The sequence below is a fragment of the Pipistrellus kuhlii genome, unplaced genomic scaffold, assembly GCF_014108245.1.
Source record: "Pipistrellus kuhlii isolate mPipKuh1 unplaced genomic scaffold, mPipKuh1.p scaffold_m20_p_1, whole genome shotgun sequence".
NCBI lineage: Eukaryota > Metazoa > Chordata > Mammalia > Chiroptera > Vespertilionidae > Pipistrellus > Pipistrellus kuhlii.
The window spans coordinates 50,126,854-50,145,610 of record NW_023425404.1 but is presented as its reverse complement, the minus strand read 5'-3'; the positions used below and the strand labels follow the sequence as shown (position 1 = coordinate 50,145,610).

Below are 18,757 nucleotides of genomic sequence, written 5' to 3'. Positions count from 1 at the left end.
ATGCAATATTCAATGGGGGATGTACAGGAGGCAGCCAATCAATGATTCTCTCTCATCATTGATGTTTATATCTCTCTCACCCTTCCTCTCTGAAATCAATAAAAACATATTTCACCTAATAATAGGCAAACATATAAATTGCCGAAGCTGGTTTAGCTCAGTGGTAGAGCGTCAGTCTGCGGACTGAAGGTTCCCAGGTTCGATTCCAGTCAAGGGCATGTACATTGGTTGCGGGCGCATCCCCAGTAGGCGGTGTGCAAGAGGCCGCTGGTCGATGTTTCTCTCTCATCGACGTTTCTAGCTCTCTATCTCTCTCCTTCCTCTCTGTAAAAAAAATCAATAATATATATATATATATATAAAGAGGCTAAAGTGGACCTAAAAAAAATAATAATAATAATAAATTGACCATATCTCTGCCATGCCCACAGCCAATCAGGAGTGAGTATTCAAATTAACAAAGATGGCAGATTAATTTGCATACACAGGAGTGGAGCAGCTGGGCAGAGCAGGACACTTGCTGGGGGGGGCGGGAGGGAGCTGCAGGAGTGGTGCTCCACCTAGGATCGAGGACTTGGCAACTCCTGGGTGACCAAGGAGCAGGGACTTGACAGCTCCCAGGTGACCTGGGAGTGGGGATTTGCAGTTTCCCGCATGGTTGGGAGCAAAGCTAGGGGAAGGAAGACCTATTCTTGCATGAATCTTCAACGGGCCTCTAGTTTAAGAAATAAAAGAAAAGTAGATAAATTAAAGTGGTATTGTTTATTTAAAAAAGAAAAGAACAATACAAAACCAAATTTCTTCAAGATTATACCAATGCACTCAAGAAAGAAAAGAATTTTATTAATGTCAAATTCTGTACAAACAGGCTTTTGTATGTTTCATGAATCTTTCTCATGTTATTGATAAAGAAACAAGCTTAAGAGAGGCAAAAGAATAGAAGATTCTAACCTCAGATCTGTTAACTATATTTACCTCATAGTATTTCATATATATATATATCATTTTAAACATGTAAAATTATCTACACTAATAAAAAGCAAACATGCAAATTATCGTCACTCCACTATGCCCAACAGCCAATCAGAGTGAGTATGCAAATTAACCTAAAAATATTGCAACAGCTGCGCTCCGCTCCTCAGCCTCTCCAGGCCTGTGAGAGTTGGAGAAGTCAGATGCCAGTGCCTGAGGCTGGCTGCAGCCAGGGAGACAAAGAAGCTGCCTGCCCCATGATCCCAGGCTGCAGCCAGCAGCAGAAGCCTCACGTCTGATTGCCCCAGGTCCTTGGAGAGACAGAGAAACCTGGCTCCAGCGCCTGAGGCTGGGTGCCACCAGGAGATGAAGAACCCACCTGCCCCATGATCCCAGGCCGAAGCCAGCTGGAGAAGTTGTCCACACTGCATCCCAGAGAAGACAGAGAAACCACCCACCTTTGGTCCAGGCGCCAGCGCCTGTGGCTGGCTACAGCCCGGTAGATGGAGGAGCCGCCCACCCCATAGCCCTGGGAACCAGTACCTGCGGCTGGCTGTGGTTTGGGATACAGAGAATCCGCCCACCCCTTGGTTCTGGGTGCCTGCACTTGTGGCTGCAGCCCAGGCGAAGCTACCTGCCTATCATCCACTGCATCTGTAGCCAGCCTGGGCATTTATGGCTAACTAAAGGGAGGGAAGCCTGGATCCTGGGTGCCTGTGGTTGGCTGGTGGAGGGAATCCTGGGTCCTGGATGCAGATGCAGGGCCAAGGCAGAGGTGGTTAGGGCCAATCAAGACAAGCAGGGGAGCGGTTAGGGACAATCAGGCTGGCCGGCAGAAGCAGTTAAGGGCAATCAGGCAGGCAGGCAAGTGGCTAGGAATCATCAGTTCTGGATTGTGAGAGGAATATCTGACTGCCAGTTATCCCCTGAGGGGTCCCAGATTGGATAGGGTGCAGGCCAGGCTGAGGGACACCCTCCACCCCGCTCCCACACAAATTTCGTGCACCAGGCCACTAGTGTGTGTGTGTGTGTGTGTGTGTGTGTGTGTGTGTGTGTGTATTTTTTTTATAAAGCAGCTATTTCATCAACAAATCAAATGACTTTAGTATTCACTATGCCTGATGGTTCCCGAGAGTTACTATAACAAATAGGATGGCTTAAAACAAGAGAAATTTATTATCTCACAGTTTTGGAGATTAGAAGTCCAAAATTAAGATGTTGGCATGACCATAGCTTCTGACATTCCTAGGTGTTCCTTAGTTAATCACTCCAGTCTCTGCCTCCATCTTCCATGGCTATCTTTCCAATGTGTTTTATGTCTTTGTCTCTGCATGGTGTTATCTTCCCTTCCTATCCTTCATATAGCATTGTTTTCTTTTAAGGATTCCAGTCATATTGGATTAAGACCCTAATCCAGGATGACTTCATTTTAACTTTATTACACCTGTAGTGACTTTTTCCAAGTAAGGTCACACTCACAGGTATTGGGGGTAGGATAAGATTTCAGTATATCTTTTTGGGATCACAATTCAACCCATAATAAATCTATAGATCAACTTGGAGTGAATTGAATCTTAATATTGAATATTCTAATCCAAAAACATGGTATATCTAATTTTTAGGTCTTCCTTAAAATTATAATTTTATAAATTTAACATTTTATAATTTTCAGGGCTCAGTACTTGCATATATTTTGTTACATTCGTTCCTAAGTATTTCATGTGTTTGATGTTATAAGAAGTGGAGTTGTATCTTTTATTTAATTTCCACTTGTTCTTTGCAGGTATATAGAAATGCTATTAATTTTTGCATATTGATCATTTCCCTGAACTAGAACAAATTAATTCTAGTACTAATGGAATCTAAGGAATTCTAAGGAATCTACATAAATAAGCCATTAGAACTCATTAGTAATAGCTTTTTTTTTAAAAAAAAAAAAGAAATGCTTTTTAAAATCCTCTTTACACAATTATGTCATATGCAAATACATACATTTTTTTCCTCCCTTTCCAATTTTCCCCCCTTGCCTTATTGTACTGGCCAGGTGAAATTGGATATTCTTGCAGAAAAGTATTTGGCAAAATTTAACACCTATTTATAATTAAAAAAAAAAAAAACTCTCAGCAAAATAGGAATAGAAGGAAACTTTCTCAAATTTATAAGGGCTATCTATCAAAACCCCATAGCTAACATTATATTTAATGGCAAAACTAAATTTAAGCTTTCTCCTAAAATCAGAAACATCTGAGGGTTTTAAATAGAGGAGTTATTTGATCAAACTGAGCTTAAAACATTACTTTGACTGTAGAATAGAAAATTGATTGGAAGGGAGAAAAAATTGATATAGGTAAAATAATTACACATAAGATTTTAGTTTTAAAAAAATTTTAGTAGTGCAGATGAAAGATTATGGAGTCTTCAACTACACATAATGTAATTCTTACCCTGGGCAATACCAGCCTCAGGGAACATTTTGGTTAGTACTCATGACTGGGGAGTGTTAATGGCATTTATGCATGGAACCAGGAATGATAATGTTCTGTACTGCAAGAGAGAGTCCCAACATTGAAGAACTCTCCTGCTCCAAATGCCAGTAGCCCCTTTATGGAGAAATACTGGTTACTTAAGGCAAAGAAGTGGGGAGAAATAGAATAGCAAGATTTTGAATATGCTTGATGTGTGATGGGGCGTCAAAGATGAATTCCCGGTTTGTACAACCCTGCTGATGGTAGTGCCATGATCTCAGGTAGGAACCTTAGATTATAAATTAGTTTGAGAAGAGTACAATTTTAGGTAAGTTTAGTTTGAGAATCTATAATAATAAAAGGGTAATATGCTGATGAGACTGAACATCCTTCCTGGTGTCATTCCGGATGAAGCCAGACTGGAGCGAAGCCCAGGTTCTGGGTGCCTGCCAGGGGCGGCTGGAGCTAAGCAGCCCAGTTCTATGTGCCTGCTGGTGGTGGCTGCAGCAAAGCCCGGATCCCAGGTGCCATAGCGAAGCCAGTGCTGGCAGTTGGGAGAAGGAAAGCCTACTCCTGCACGAATTTTTATGCATCAGGCATCTAGTCCTGTATAATAAAAGGCTTATATACAAATTGACTGAACGGCAGAATGATCAGTCGCTATGATATGCACTGACCACCAGGGGGCAGACGTTCAGTGCAGGAGCTGCCCCGTGGTGATCAGTGCACTCCCACAGGGGGAGCGCTTCTCATCCATAAGCTGGGCTCCTGGCTGAGGAACAGAGCAGCGGTGGTGGGAGTTTCTCCCACCTCTGCGGCAATGCTAAGGATGTCCATGGGGAGCAGGCCTAAGCCATCAGTCAGACATCTCCTGAGGGATCCTGCACTGTGAGAGGGTACAGGCCAGGCTGAGGGGGACCCCCCTCCCCTCCTCCCTCTACCCCCCTACCCCTTCACCTCCTGCCCCCAAGTGCACGAATTTCGTGCACCAGGCCTCTAATCTATAAAATAGGCAGATGGAAATATACTTCTGGAACTCAGTAGAAAGGATGGGCTTTAAGAACAGATTTGTCTGTAATGGTTGTTGAAGTCTTGAAGTCATAGGAATGGCCTAGGTTGTAGAATGAGATACTGAATATATAAAATAGAGCCTTGCAGCACATAAGACTAGTAGAGGAGGAGCAGGTTTAATGACTGGGAAAGAATTGCCAAAGAGAAGAAAAATCTGGATGTAGGCCAAGGGAAGAGTTGTTAATGTTAATTGCTGTAATTACTTATTTATAATTGTCTCCATACCTAATTGTGAGCCAAGCAGGGCTGTATGTTCTATTAATCTTTGTATTCCCACAGTTCCTAGTAATAATTATTGAGTAAATGACCATATTTGCACATTTATATCGGATTTATTTTTTTCATGTTTTTCACTTTTATATTGTGAATTTCTTGACTATAAAAATTTAGTTTTAACTTTTTAAACACATATATTTGGTACTATATTTGGTACTACTCACTAAATATTTCATGATTGATTCAGCAGTTTGCACTGCTTCTTAATCAGAGTATGTACTAATATTAATATGTTCTAGGGCTAGATATTCACATATCTGGTTACATTACTTTTCTGTAAGATATAACAAAAATATTCTTATGTAAAACTACTCATTATCAACTCATCTTTCTAGCATGCATAGAATGTATCTTTTCTTTGAAATGTATGATAGTACATTTAGTTAGTATTTTCTTCATTTACAAACTCAGAAATATTTTTTTTATTCAATTTAGCATTTAAGTGAAGAATAACTTAGGTGGGTTAGTTTAATGGGATTATAGTGGGGGGGGGAATGAATTATCTTATATGTTGCATATCATCAGGAACTTTCTTCATAACCTGGAAACTAACTTGAAATAAACTCACAAAGGGTAAAATGAAATAAGCCCTTGTACTGATATAGTGCTTTAGGACTTTTCAAAGCACATACATGCATAAGTCATTTATTTGGGAAAGTTGAGTATCTACCATGTGCTAGGTGCTGTAGGAAAGATGATAAGATTTATGCTTATCCTCAAAACTGGATCTAATGGGGGAAACACCCATAGAGAAATAATCTATAATGCATGATTAAATGCCATAGTAGAATTATTTATAAAGGGACTTGACAGTACAAAAGAACAATTGATTAATTGCTTTAGGAAATCAGAAAAGAAAGTTTTCACTGAAGATGAATCTTAATGAATAAAGAGTAGTTCAACAAACTTAGAAAGGGGAAAGAACAAGAGGATTGTAAGTGAATCCAGGGAAGTTTGAAAGTATGTTTTACTTTTACAGGTCAAGTAGTTCAATATGAGTGGAATGTAAGATATAAAGTGGTGAGAAGGAAGGAAATTTGTGGCTACAGATAAAGATATTTAGGACTTGACTATTTTAATTACTTTTAAGTTTAGAATTCAGGGGCTTTACATGTATTCACAATACTATAAAACCATCACCACTATCTGTTTTCAGAACTTTTTTAGTCATCCCAAATAAAAACTCTGTACCCATGAAGCAATAACTGTCCTCCGCCCTCAGCTTCTGGTAACCCCTCTCTGTCTACTTTTTGTCTCTATGAATTTGTCTATTCTAAATACTTCATATAAGTGAAATCATACCATATTTGTCCTTTTGTGTTGGGCTTATTTTATGTAGCATAATGGTTTCAAGATTTCTCCATGTTGTAATATGGTATCAGAACTTTATTTCCCTTTATGGCTGAGTGATACTCCATTGTATGGTATATATTACATTTTGTTTAACCATTCTCTTTTGTTTGTTTGTTAATCCTCACGCAAGAATATTTTTCCCTTGATTTTTAAAGAGAATGGAAGGGACGGGGAGAGGCAGAGAGAGAGAGAAACACACATCCATTGGTTGCTTCCCAAACATGCCCCAATAGGGTCAGAGGTTGAACCTGCAACTGAGGAACATGCCCTTGACCAGAATTGAACCTGAAACACTTCAGTCTGCAGGCCGACACTTTCCACAGAGCCAATCCAGCTAGGACTCCATCTTTTGATGGACAGTTGAGTTGTTTCCATATTTTGGCTATTTTGAATAATAGAACTTTGAATATTGGTGGTCAGGAATCTGTTTGGGTCTCTGTCTTATTGTTGTTGTTATTGTTAATCCTCAGCTGAGAATATTTTTCCATTGATTTTTAGAGAGAGTGGAAAAGAGAAGGAGAGACAGAAACACTGATGTGAGAGAGACACTTCAATTGGTTGCCTCCTGCACACACCCTGACCAGGGATGGGAAACCTGTAACTGAGGTCCATGACCTTGACTGGAATTGAACCAGAGACCCTTCAGTCCATGGGCTGATGCTCTATCCACTGAGCAAAACTGGCTCTTCATTTTTAATTCTTTTGGGTATGCACCTAGGAGTGGAATTGTTGGGTTATGGTAAATCAATGTTTGAAATCATAAAACTGTTCTTCACAGTGGCTGCACCATTTCACATTCACAGCAGCAATGCATGAGAGTTCCAGTATCTCCATAAATGTGTCAATTTACCTTACTTTTTATTGTTTTGTTTTTATTTTTTTAAGTAATAGCTATCTTAGTGGATGTGAAGTGGTATCCCACTATGATTTTGATTTGCAGTTCTCTGTTGACTAATGATGTTGAATATCATTTCATGTGACCCTTGGTCATTTCTAATTTGTGTGTGTGTGTGTGTGTGTGTGTGTGTGTGTGTGTTTAAATTTTTGGAGAAATCTCTTCAAATCCTTTGCCCATCTTTGAATTGAATTGTTGGCTTTTTGCTGAGTTGCAAATATTTTCTTCCTGCTGTGGTTGTCTTTTCACTCTGTTGGGAGTATCATTTATATTAGAAGCCTGATGCATGAATTTTGTTCAGGGGGTGTTGCCCCTCAGCCCAGCCTGCACCTTTCCAATCTGGGACATCCTCACAATCCAGGACTGCTGACTCCCAACTGCTCACTTGCCTGTCAGCCTGATCACCCCCTAACCACTCCCCTGCCAGCCTGATCAATGCCTAACTGCTCCCCTGCTGGCTCAGCAACCCCCAACTGCCCTCCCCTGCAGGCCTGGTCACCCCTAACTGTCCTCCCCTGATAGCCATCTTATGGTGGCCATCTTTTTTTTCTTTTTTTTAAATATATTTTATTGATTTTTTACAGAGAGGAGGAGAGAGGGATAGAGAGCTAGAAACGTCGATGAGAGAGAAACCTCGACCAGCTGCCTCTTGCACACTCCTTACCGGGGATGTGCCCGCAACCAATGTACATGCCCTTGACTGGAATCGAACCTGGGACCTTTCAGTCCGCAGACCGACGCTCTACCACTGAGCCAAACGGGTTTCGGCAATGGTGGCCATCTTTGACCACATGGGGGTGGCCATCTTGTGCGAGGGCATGAGGGTCAATTTGCATATTACCTCTTTATTATATAGGAGAGAGATAGATAGATAGATAGATGGATATAGATATAGATATATAGAATCAATCAATATATTGATTCCAGAGAGACAGGAACATCAGTGATGAGAGAGAATCATTGATCACCTGCCTCTTGTATACCCCTCTCTTGGGATCAAGCCCACAACCCAGGAATTGAATTGTGATCTCCTGGTTCATTGGTCAGTGCTCAACCACTGAGCCATGCCAGTTAGGCATAGTGTCGTTTGATGAAGAAAATTTTTTAATTTTGATGAAATCTAATTTTATCTATTTCTTTTCAGTTGTTATCCATGCTTTTGGTGTCATATTTAAGAAACCATTACCAATATAGTAAAATTTTTATTTTGAAAAAATAATTATGGGCATAGTATGGAGGATAATTATAGAGGAAATTGAAGTCAAGATCTGTTAGGCTAGTGATCGGCAAACTCATTAGTCAACAGAGCCAAATATAAACAATACAACAATTGAAATTTTTTTGAGAGCCAAATTTTTTAAACTTAAACTTCTTCTAATGCCACTTCTTCAAAATAGAATTGCCCAGGCCATGGTATTTTGTGGAAGAGCCACACTCAAGGGGCCAAAAAGCTGCATGTGGCTCGCGAGCCACAGTTTGCTGACCACGGTGCTAGGTAATACATTACTACAGAGGTTTAAGCAAGAACTATGGACTTAAATTTAAAACAGAAAGTACTTACTACGTGCCAGGTACTCTTGGATTTATTTATCTCAGATGTAATTATTTTAATAACCCTGTGGAACAGATAATCTCATTTTACAGTGAGAAAACTGAAGCACAAAGAAGTTAAGCTGTATGCCAAAGTAAAAGAGCTAATAAGTCATGGATTCCAAATTCAGACCCAGAAATTTAACCTTAGAGCCTGTTCTTTTAAGCACTACATAATCACAGTCTTTTCTTACCTGTAACACTTTGTTCAGTACTCATTACATGATGTAAGTTTAAGAAAGATCCAGAGAAAAACAACTAAAATCAAAGCAGAAAATAGCAGTTACTAGAGAACCAACTAAAAAGACCAGGGGGGAAACAAAAAAAACAAACAAACAAAAAAAACTAGAAAGAACATATGACTAAAGAATGTGGATATAAACTTTCTATACCATATTTTGCAAGGGAATTTTATGTTTATACATACTCTACTTATAAATGACCCATTCTTATAGCTTATGCTGCTACCCTAATGCTGTATAGTATTTCCTGCCTTAGCTGGAAGAAAGGAGGAAACTATTTTACATTGTTGTGGGGAAAATTTCTTAACAGGTTTTACTTCCTTGAATGTTATCCCTCCCACAAAGGAGGATTTACCCTTCAGGTGTTATGGTACCTCGAATGCCTCCAGTTAGAGAGCTATGCATATTGTTGTATAACAGATCTCTAGAACCTTTTCAGCTTGCAAAACTGAGACTCTTACCCATTAAACAAAACTCTCCTTTTCCCCTCTTCCCAACCCTGACTGAGAAATAGTTTCTTATTTGAAAAAAGATTTTAATATAGAAACTCTTACAGTGACAAAATAATTGCACATAGAAGGATTATCCTTCATTAACAGAACAAAATTATATTAAATTAGAACCCTTATAAAATCTAGAACACATACTCACAATATACTGAGAACTGAAGTGTGTGTTCTAGTACAGTTACTTCTGGGAAAATTAGTATCAGAAGACTGAGGGATGATTCTTCTATCAAATTTTTTATTTGGAAGTAATGAGTATGATCAGCTGAGTTAGCTTTCATAGGAAGTGGGCTGATTGGCCTTCTAGGTAAAAGGATTATTGTTGAAAGTAAATTACTCTGGTCATCTATGTTGGGAACATCTTAAACACATTCACTTAGATACCTTGTAATCAGGCTTTTGTCTTCACCACACCACCAAGTATATCCTTCATTGATTTCAGTATTGCTAAGTCCAATGGTCAGTTATCCCCTCCTCCTCTCTGAAACAAATTCTTCATTTTGGCTTGCAAGAAATCTAGCTTTCTTCCCTTCTATTTCACTAGCCATTCCTTCTTTTTTGGTTCCTTCTCAAATGGAATGCTTTAAGGCCTACTCCTTGGATCTCTTCTTTTTCTAAATACACTCAATCCTTACCACCACTTTAAATATCCATACACTGATTATTTCCAAATTTCTGTCTTTAATTCAGACTATCCCCTTGAATTCCAGGCTTGACATCCAACTCCCTACTCATTATCTCTTCTTGAGCAAATATGGTTTTGGATTTAACCTGTCAAAAGCCAAACTCTTCATCTTTCTACTCCCCCAAAACTTTTACTCACTGTCTTCCCCAACTCAGTTAATGGCAACTCCTTCCATTCCCCAGGCCAGAAACTTTGTCATATTTGTCTCTTTCTTTCTCACCCTCATTTCCAATTTACCAGCAAATCCTGGTTACTCAGCTTTAAAATATATCCAGAACCCAAACACCTCTCCCTATCCCCATCACTACTATCCTGGTCTAAATTACTACCATTTCTTTCCGAGATTATTGGTAGTTTAATTGGCCTCCTTTCTTCTGTCCTTATCCCACTTCAATCCATTTTCAACACAACATTAGATCATGCTCCTTATCTGTCCAAGATGCTCCAGTGGCTTCCATCTCAATTGCAGAAAAAGCTCGTCTTTGACAATAGTCCACAGACCCTATTCGATTTTCTTCCCTCACAGTTCTCTGATCCTATCTTTTACTACTCTTCTTGCTGCCCCCTTGATTCATACCAGTGATCCACACTGACCTGTTTAATGTTCCTTGAAACATCAGTCATTCTCCTAGATAGGGCTTTTGCATTGGATACTCTTCCCCCAGAGAGCTGCATGGCAATTCTCACTCTTAAAAGTCTTCGTTTAAATGACATCTTTTGTTGAGGCTTTCTCCCTCCTTTCCATCTCTAATTTTCTCCACAGCACTTATCAGTTTCTAATATGTTGTATGACTTGTTTATTGTATGCTCAGCCCACACAGGAAAGCAGGGATTTTTGTTTGTTTTTGTGATTTGCATTATCCCCAGTGCTTAGAACAATGGTTTACACAAACTAGGTATTCAATAAATATATGCTGAATAAATTGACATAGGAAGAAATTAAAGACAATTTTAAGACCTAAAACAAGATTTGGCAGCAGTGGTGGGTAGTCTTGGCAGGAGGTGTCTGGAACATGACTAAATTAGAGGAGACCTGGAAGTGGAAGGTGTGACTAGCATAAAAAATTGGGAGCATGTTGGAAGTATGAGGGACAGTGAATGTAATGAAATTTTTACCTATTCAAATTGACATAATTCCTATAGAACCAACTTAAGTTTGGGTTCTGATTTTAAAGGTGGCCTGTTCTCTTAAAATATATAACAATATAGCCCTGGCCCATGTGCTCAGAGGTTAGAGCGTTGGACCATGCACCAAAAGGTTGAGGATTTGATTCCAGGTCAAGGGCAGTACCTGGGTTGCAAATTCAATCCCTGGCCTTGGTCAGGGCACGTGCAGGAGGCAACTAATCCATGTGCCTCTCTCACATCAATGTTTATCTCACCCGTCCCCCATTTCCCTCCCACTTTCTCTCCCTTCCACTCTCTCTAAAAATCACTGGAAAAAATATCCTGTGGTGAGAATTAACAAAAAATAAAAATGTAACAGTATAAGTTAAACTAGAGCTTGGCTTCAAGGGAGACTATTACTTTAAAAACATTTTTAAAAATATATTTTATTAATTTTTTACAGAGAGAAAGGGAGAAGGATAGAGAGTTAGAAACGATCAACTGCCTCCTGCACACCCCCTACTGGTTATGTGCCCACAATCAAGATACATGCCTTTGACCACAACTGAACCTGGGACTCCTGAGCCTGCAGGGCCAAACTGGTCAGGGCTAAAAAATATTTTTAATATGTTTTTATTGATTTGAGATAAAGAGGAAGGGGATAAAGATAGAAACATTGATGAGAGACAAACATCGATTGACTGCTTTCTGCAAGCCCCCTACTAGGGATCAAACCTGAAACCCAGGCATGTCCTGACCAGGAATTGAACCAATGACTATAGGGAGCGGCTCTAGGGTCAAGCCTTGGGCTGACCTGTGGCAGGGCCACAAACAAGTCCCAGTTTGGAGGGCAGAGCTCTCCTAGCATATTTAAGCCTGACCTTATAGCCCCTAATTTCTTCCTAAGTAGCTAATGAGCTGTGGGAGGTGCAGCAAGTGTTGCCAAAACAAGAACATTTGTATACATGTTAATCACCCTTGTTTTAATCAGACTATAATCAGGTTCACCATCAGTGCTGCTACTTTAACAGATCTCGTGAAAGTTGTAGGTGTCTTTGGAATGTTGTCTAAATAATGTTAGCAATGAAAGAGTAGGAAGAAAACAAGGTTAATCACCTACCTGATCTAGTATATGCATAGGGGTTATGAATACAGACTTCCCTCTGGGACTGCTTAGGAGAATCTACAGAATCTACAATAGAAATATAATAGAAGACCCAGTTTCCTCATCTGCAAAATGGATAGCCTACCTCATAGGATGGTTGTGAGGATTAAATGTAATAGTACTTAGCACAAGAGCTGGCACAAAATAAGCATTTAATACCCATTAGTTATTATTAAGGAAATACCATTTTGTTCTACCTGGTATATGTGCCAGCAAAAGACATACTTTAGATGAGTAATCACTAAACCTGGCTGCTTATCAGAATTTATTTGAGCTTTAAATATATATATATATATATTTATTTATATATATATATATATTTTCCTGGGCTCATCCCAGACTACTGAATCACACTGGAGTGGGGTGGGGGAGGCAAGAATTTATATTTCTTAAAACTCCCCAGGTGATTCTTGAGCTACACTATAGGAGATAAAAATTGTTTCTAAAAATCATCTGAGCATGAGATATAATCAGGGAAAATGTATCTAGTATAGAGGAAAAGGAGCCAGAAATGACATCTGTAAAAGCTAATTATGTATAACCTTTGGGATCAGTGGTCATCATTGTGCTGATTGCCCAAGAATAGGTCAGAATGAAAGTGAAGCATGCACAGCTGAGCCATTTTCAAGGTCCCAGAATGAAAAGAGAAGCAGAGCAACTGAGCTGGTAATAGCTGCCAAAATTAATTCAGAGTAGCCATGTAGGATGGAGAAAGCATTAAAAGGGCTTCAGAAAGAGATGATAGAAATATAAGTGTCCAAGTTTTAGGTATTGGAGGAAGAAAGATTAAAGGAAAATAAATGAAATAGCTGTGGATGAATAAGAGATGGAAAATCTCAGGAGAAGATTATTCTTATTGGGAGGAAAAAAGAGATGAATATCAATATATGCCACAAAAGAGAGAAAAAAAGAAGAGGTCTCAGGAAGGATAGTAAACACATTTTAGGAGATTAACATGGAAAAAGCCAAAGAGAGCATGGAAAATCAGCCTTTAATAGATGGATTCCAAATCCCAGAAATACAATTATTACAGAGGGGGGAGAGGTAAAGTAGAGCCTAAAGCAAATGAAGTTGATAAGGGGAAGTAAACGAGAGAATTCAGAAGTCTTGAAGGATAATTAGAATTATACAAATATGGATAAAGTACAACTTAAAGTAGGAAAGTATTAGTACAAAGAGCATGGAACATAAGAGTCATTCAGCAAACATCTGTTGTTTGTTGGTGTCAGGCAGTATGCCAGATGATGGACACACACGGATGAGTGAGAGACACATTTCCTGTTCTCATAGAATTTATCATTTTTGATAAACATTGTGGGTAGAAAAGAAATAGGATGATAGTCTTATTGATAAAAGGATGTGTGTTTTTTTTAAACATGAGGCTCTTCCTAGTACTTTTAAAAAACTATGGGTTTTTGAAAGATGTATTAGAATCTAGTTTGAAGTCTGTCTGATCAAAGATGTAAATTAGGCAAGAGGATGGGGTTGTTTGGGGTTGTATATGTCTCTGTCTATCTATCTATCTATCCATCCGTCCTATTACATATCCATCCATCCACTCTTCTGTGTATTCATCCACCTATTTCTTATATTAAAAATTAAATTAAAGACAATATAAAAGAATTATTTAGTATCTTTCTTGTATATTATAAATGGATATTTTGGGAACAGTCTTAAAGTAAACAAAAGGGAAGCCAGACAATGAGAATAGTTTGCATAAAATAAGGATTAAAAATGATACTTCTTAGAATTTATGTACTGTTACCTGTCTGGAATATACTTAGGGAGGAAAAAAGAAAAAAATCTTCCTATTGATATATCATTGCCACTTCTGCAGAGAGTATATGTGGCAAAGTGAAATATATTTTTTTCTAATCATGCAGTAGTAAGAACTCTAAATTCTCAACAACTGGGAAGTTTTGACAGAGTCCTTTAGAAAAGAAGCAAATTTCTATTGGAACACAAGGAAATTAAAACTATGAGAAGAAATAATCAGAAGGGAAGCCAAGTTTCCTTTTGAAGGTAACAAATGGTAGAAGTATTAAAAGAAGTGAAAGCTCTCAGGGAAAGGGTTAAAGCCAAAAGAGTTAAAGAACTAGCCGAAACTGGTTTTGCTCAGTGGTTAGAGTGTAGGCCTTCAGACTGAGACATCCCGGGTTCCATTCTGGTCTGGGGCATGTGCCTTGGTTGTGGGCACATCCCCAGTGGGGGGAGGGGGGGCGTGCAGGAGGCAGCTGGTCGATGTTTCTCCCTCATCAATGTTTCTAGCTCTCTATCCCTCTCCTTTCCTCTCTGTAAAAAAATCAATAAAAGATATATATATTTTAAAAAGAGTTAAAGAACTAAAAAGACCTATCTATATGCAGAAATTATTAATGAAAAAAAGAAAACACAAACTTGAAGTAATTGGAGTAAATGTTAAAAATTAGAAACTAAATGGGAAAAGTTTGTTTTTTTAAAAAAACACAAAAACTCAAAATGGTAGAACATAAGATTAAAGCCAAAATTGAGTTATTGCTTTACATACAAGGGAGTGTCATGGTAAATAAAAACACATTCAGATTTCCTTAAAAGGACAACATTGAATGTTAGAAGAATTCTTTATCAATCCACTTTAGGAGCTAGATAAGAATTTTGGGGGTGGGATTTATATGTGGAGAGAAAAGGGATCAGATGCCTGTAATATTGCAATGTCAAAAGATGAACAGTTATTTTAGTAGCAGACATATAGATTCTAAAAGTGAGCAACATAATAAAATTACTGTAGCTAAAAGAGAACTTTTGGGTTTAATGATCTGCCAGTTGGGCTCTGTGGCATCTTGGAGCAACTCCTTGGCACCTCTGTTCGGAGGCATAGAAGGTGAGATAACTAGCACAATAAAACTAGTGTTAATAGAAAGTAAGAGAAATTGGTTATTGGTACCTTCTGATAATACTAAATACTGAACATGAGGTTTGTCTGAGAATCCTGTTGGAAAGATTGACATGAATAATAGAGAACATGAGATGCTAAGGTAACAATATACTTTAAGAAGCTAACTGAAAAATCCTACATAGTGAAGGAATGGGAGGGGAAATAAATTCATTATGCTTGGATTAAGAAAAGGCTTCTATTTAAACATGCTGTGATTTTCTCTGTAAATATTATGTAAAATATAATGTTCCAGACCAGCTTTTGTGAGGACTTCATATGTGAGTCATAGAGGCCAGCATCTCCATTCTCCATTCTCAATAAAGAAGAATGAAGAGAAAAATTAAACCAATAAGAATAAAGCAGTAATCCCATATAACCCATTACTATTATTCTACTCTGTGGATTAAATTTCCCCTCTTCATAAAAAATAATTTTAAGTATATGAAGATATAAAAGAGATAGTTCAGGAAAGCTTAGGCCACTCAAGAATAGCATTTCTCAACCAAAATGGCAATTTGCATAAACGCTGGTACTTACTGTCTCCCACAACCACATCAAAATTACAACTACTAAAATATAGAACAATCATCATTCAGAACCACCTGAAAGCTGGCTAAATGTAAGTGCTACAACTAAAGAAGTAAAGAAGAAAGTACATTAGGCTTTTAGAAAGGGCAGAGGATTGGGATGGGCTGGTCCAGCACACATGTGTGGTGTTTTTTAAATTGGGAGGGATATCTCCACTGCAAAGGCCTTCTGTGAGAAGCAAGCCCCACACTAGACCTCTAGCCCAGGGTTCCAGAGCTGGGAAGAGAACTCCCTGTAACTTCAGGCTGTAAAAACTAGTGGGGATTATGGCTGAGTGACAGGGAGGCTGCTGGAAACACAGGCAGTTTCTCTTAAAGGGCCAACTCATGGACTTATTCAGATTCAATCCCTCTGGGCTCCAGCACTGGGTGGTAACATTGGGGAAATGAGGGGAAGAACTGGATTATCTGGCATCAGGGCAGGAACTTGGGATTGGCTTTCTCCCAGATGGAGGTTCTCATAGAGATCATTGTTCCTGTGCTGGGACCTGCCCCCAACTCCTTGTCCACAGAACTGACTGGCAGCCATATCTGAGTTTCCGTCAGCATGGCCCACACTGTTTGCTCCACCCTGGTGATTCCCTGAGACCTGCCCCATCCAATTTGTAGCCCCACCCAAGCTGTTTCCAGCTGCTTTTCCATATGAATGGCCTGATCTGGCTCAGGCTTCAGACTTTGCTAAAATCTCTTAAACAAGCAGCAGCTGGATTCAATATGCCTCAAACCTATCAATCCATTTTAGGAGCTAGATAAGGATTTTGGGGGTGGCAAATGGAAAAAGTATTAAAAGAAGTGAAGGCTCTCTAAGACCAGCTCTAACACCAGCCTGCCTTGCTTCACATCTGGGCCTTGTAGATCTCTGTCTAGCTCCTGCCTGGTGGCCCAAGGCAGTGGCTGACTTTGTACCTCCCTGGAGGCCCCAGGGCCAGTGCACCCAGTGGACAGTTTCAGGCCATACCAGATTACAACTCTACACATCCACAAGTAACATACTCAAGGGGCCGACTCAGTGAGCACCAAAGCCCCACTGAAGCAAGTGCTGCTCCATAGGAGTGCCTCCTGCACAGCTGCTGTTCCACTGTAGTGGAAGCTGTCCCTCACAGCCAGTTGTCCTAGAGGTCAATTCCTCCCAGTGACATCAACAGCAATCAAGGCTCAACTAAAAACTGTGCACACAGCCCACAGGAGTGTACCCTAGAGTGCCCAACTCAGGTGACAGGGAGGCTGAACCACTGGCTCATATAGTACACCTACTACACAAAGCCACTCTGTCAATTTCAGGAGACATAGAAGCTCTACCTAATACATAGAAACAAACACAGGTAAGCAGCCAAAATGCAGAGACAAACATGTCACAAATTAAAGAGCGGGAGAAATCTCCAGAAAGAGAAATAAATAGAATGGAAGCAAGCAAACTACTGGATACAGAGTTTAAAACAATGGTTATAAGGTTGCTCAAGTATTGTAATGAGCTCTTCAAGGACTTAGTGAGATTTTCAAGGATCTTAGTGAGATTTCAATGACATGAAAAAGTACCAGTCAGAAATTAAGCATATACTAACTGAAATCTATATGATCTATATAATAAAAGCCTAAGCGACCGTTACAGTGGAACAGAATGACCGGTCGCTATAATGCACACTGACCACCAGGGGGCAGCTCCTGTGTTGAGCGTCGGCCCTCTGGTGGTCAGTGCACTCCCACATGGGGATCGCCATTCAGCCAGAAGCTGGGCTTAAGGCTGGCGAGAGCAGCTACGGGGGCGAGAGCCTCTTCCATCTCTGCAGCAGTGCTAAGGAGCAGCAAGTGGAGTGGTAAGGAGCATCTAGTAGGTGGGTGGTAAGGAGCAAGGAGTCCCAGACTGCAAGAGGGTGCAGGCCAGGCTGAGGGACCCTCCCTTTTCTAAAGTGCATGCATTTCATGCACTGGGGTCTCCAGTAAAGAATAATTTACAGGGATTCAACAGTAGAGTAGAGGATTCCGAAAATCAAATCACCAATTTCAAATTGAGGAAGCAAAAACCACCTGATCAGAAGAACAAAAAGAAAAAAGAATACAAAAATATGAAGATAGTGTAAGGAGTCTCTGGGACAATTTCAAGTGTATCAACATTTGCATTATGGGTGTGCCAGAAGGAGAAGAGAGAAGATATTGAAAATATATTTGAAGAAATAATGACAAAAAAGTTCCCCTACTCAGTGAAAGAAATAGACTTACAAGACTAGGAAGCCCAGAGAGTTCCAAAAAAGAGGAACACAAAGAGGTCCACACCAAGACACATAATAATTAAAATGCCAAGGGTTAAAGACCAAGAGAGAATCTTAAAAGCAGCAAGAGAAAATCAGTTAGTTACCTACAAGGGACCATCCATGCAACTGCCAACTGATTTCTTAACAGAAACTTTGTAGGTAGGAAGGCATAACAAGAAATATTCAAAGTGATGAATAGCAAGAACCTACAACCAAGATTACCCAGCAAAACTAATTAGAATTGAAGGTCAGATAAAGAGCCTCACAGACAAGAAATCGTTGAAGGAGTTCATCATCACTAAACCAGTATTACATGAAATGTTGAAGGGTATTCTTTAATAAGAGGAGGAAGAAGGATGAGAATGAGAAGGAAGAAGAATTAAAAATATGAACAATAAACTGGCAATAAATACATATCTATCAACAATTGAATCAAAAAATCAAAATAAATGAACAAGGAATCTAATGAACATAATAAAATGTGAAAGAAAAAAAAAAGAACCAGAGGCATAGAAACATGGAATAGACTGATGAATCTCGGCTGAGAGAGATTAACCAAAGATCTTATATGCATACTAGAGACCTGATGCACAAAATTTGTGCAAGGGGCTTGACCCTTGCAGCCACAGTACCTTGCCTTGGCTTCATCTGGAAGGTCATCCAGAAGGATGTCTGGTCTA

At 39.4% G+C, this 18,757-nt stretch overlaps 1 protein-coding gene across 5 annotated transcripts in view; it reads left to right on the top strand.

Annotated features, from left to right (window-relative positions):
* Positions 1–18,757, top strand: part of GOLM2 (golgi membrane protein 2) — an 82,946-nt gene that overhangs the window by 6,264 nt on the left and 57,925 nt on the right. The gene's annotated exons all lie outside the window — the stretch shown is intronic.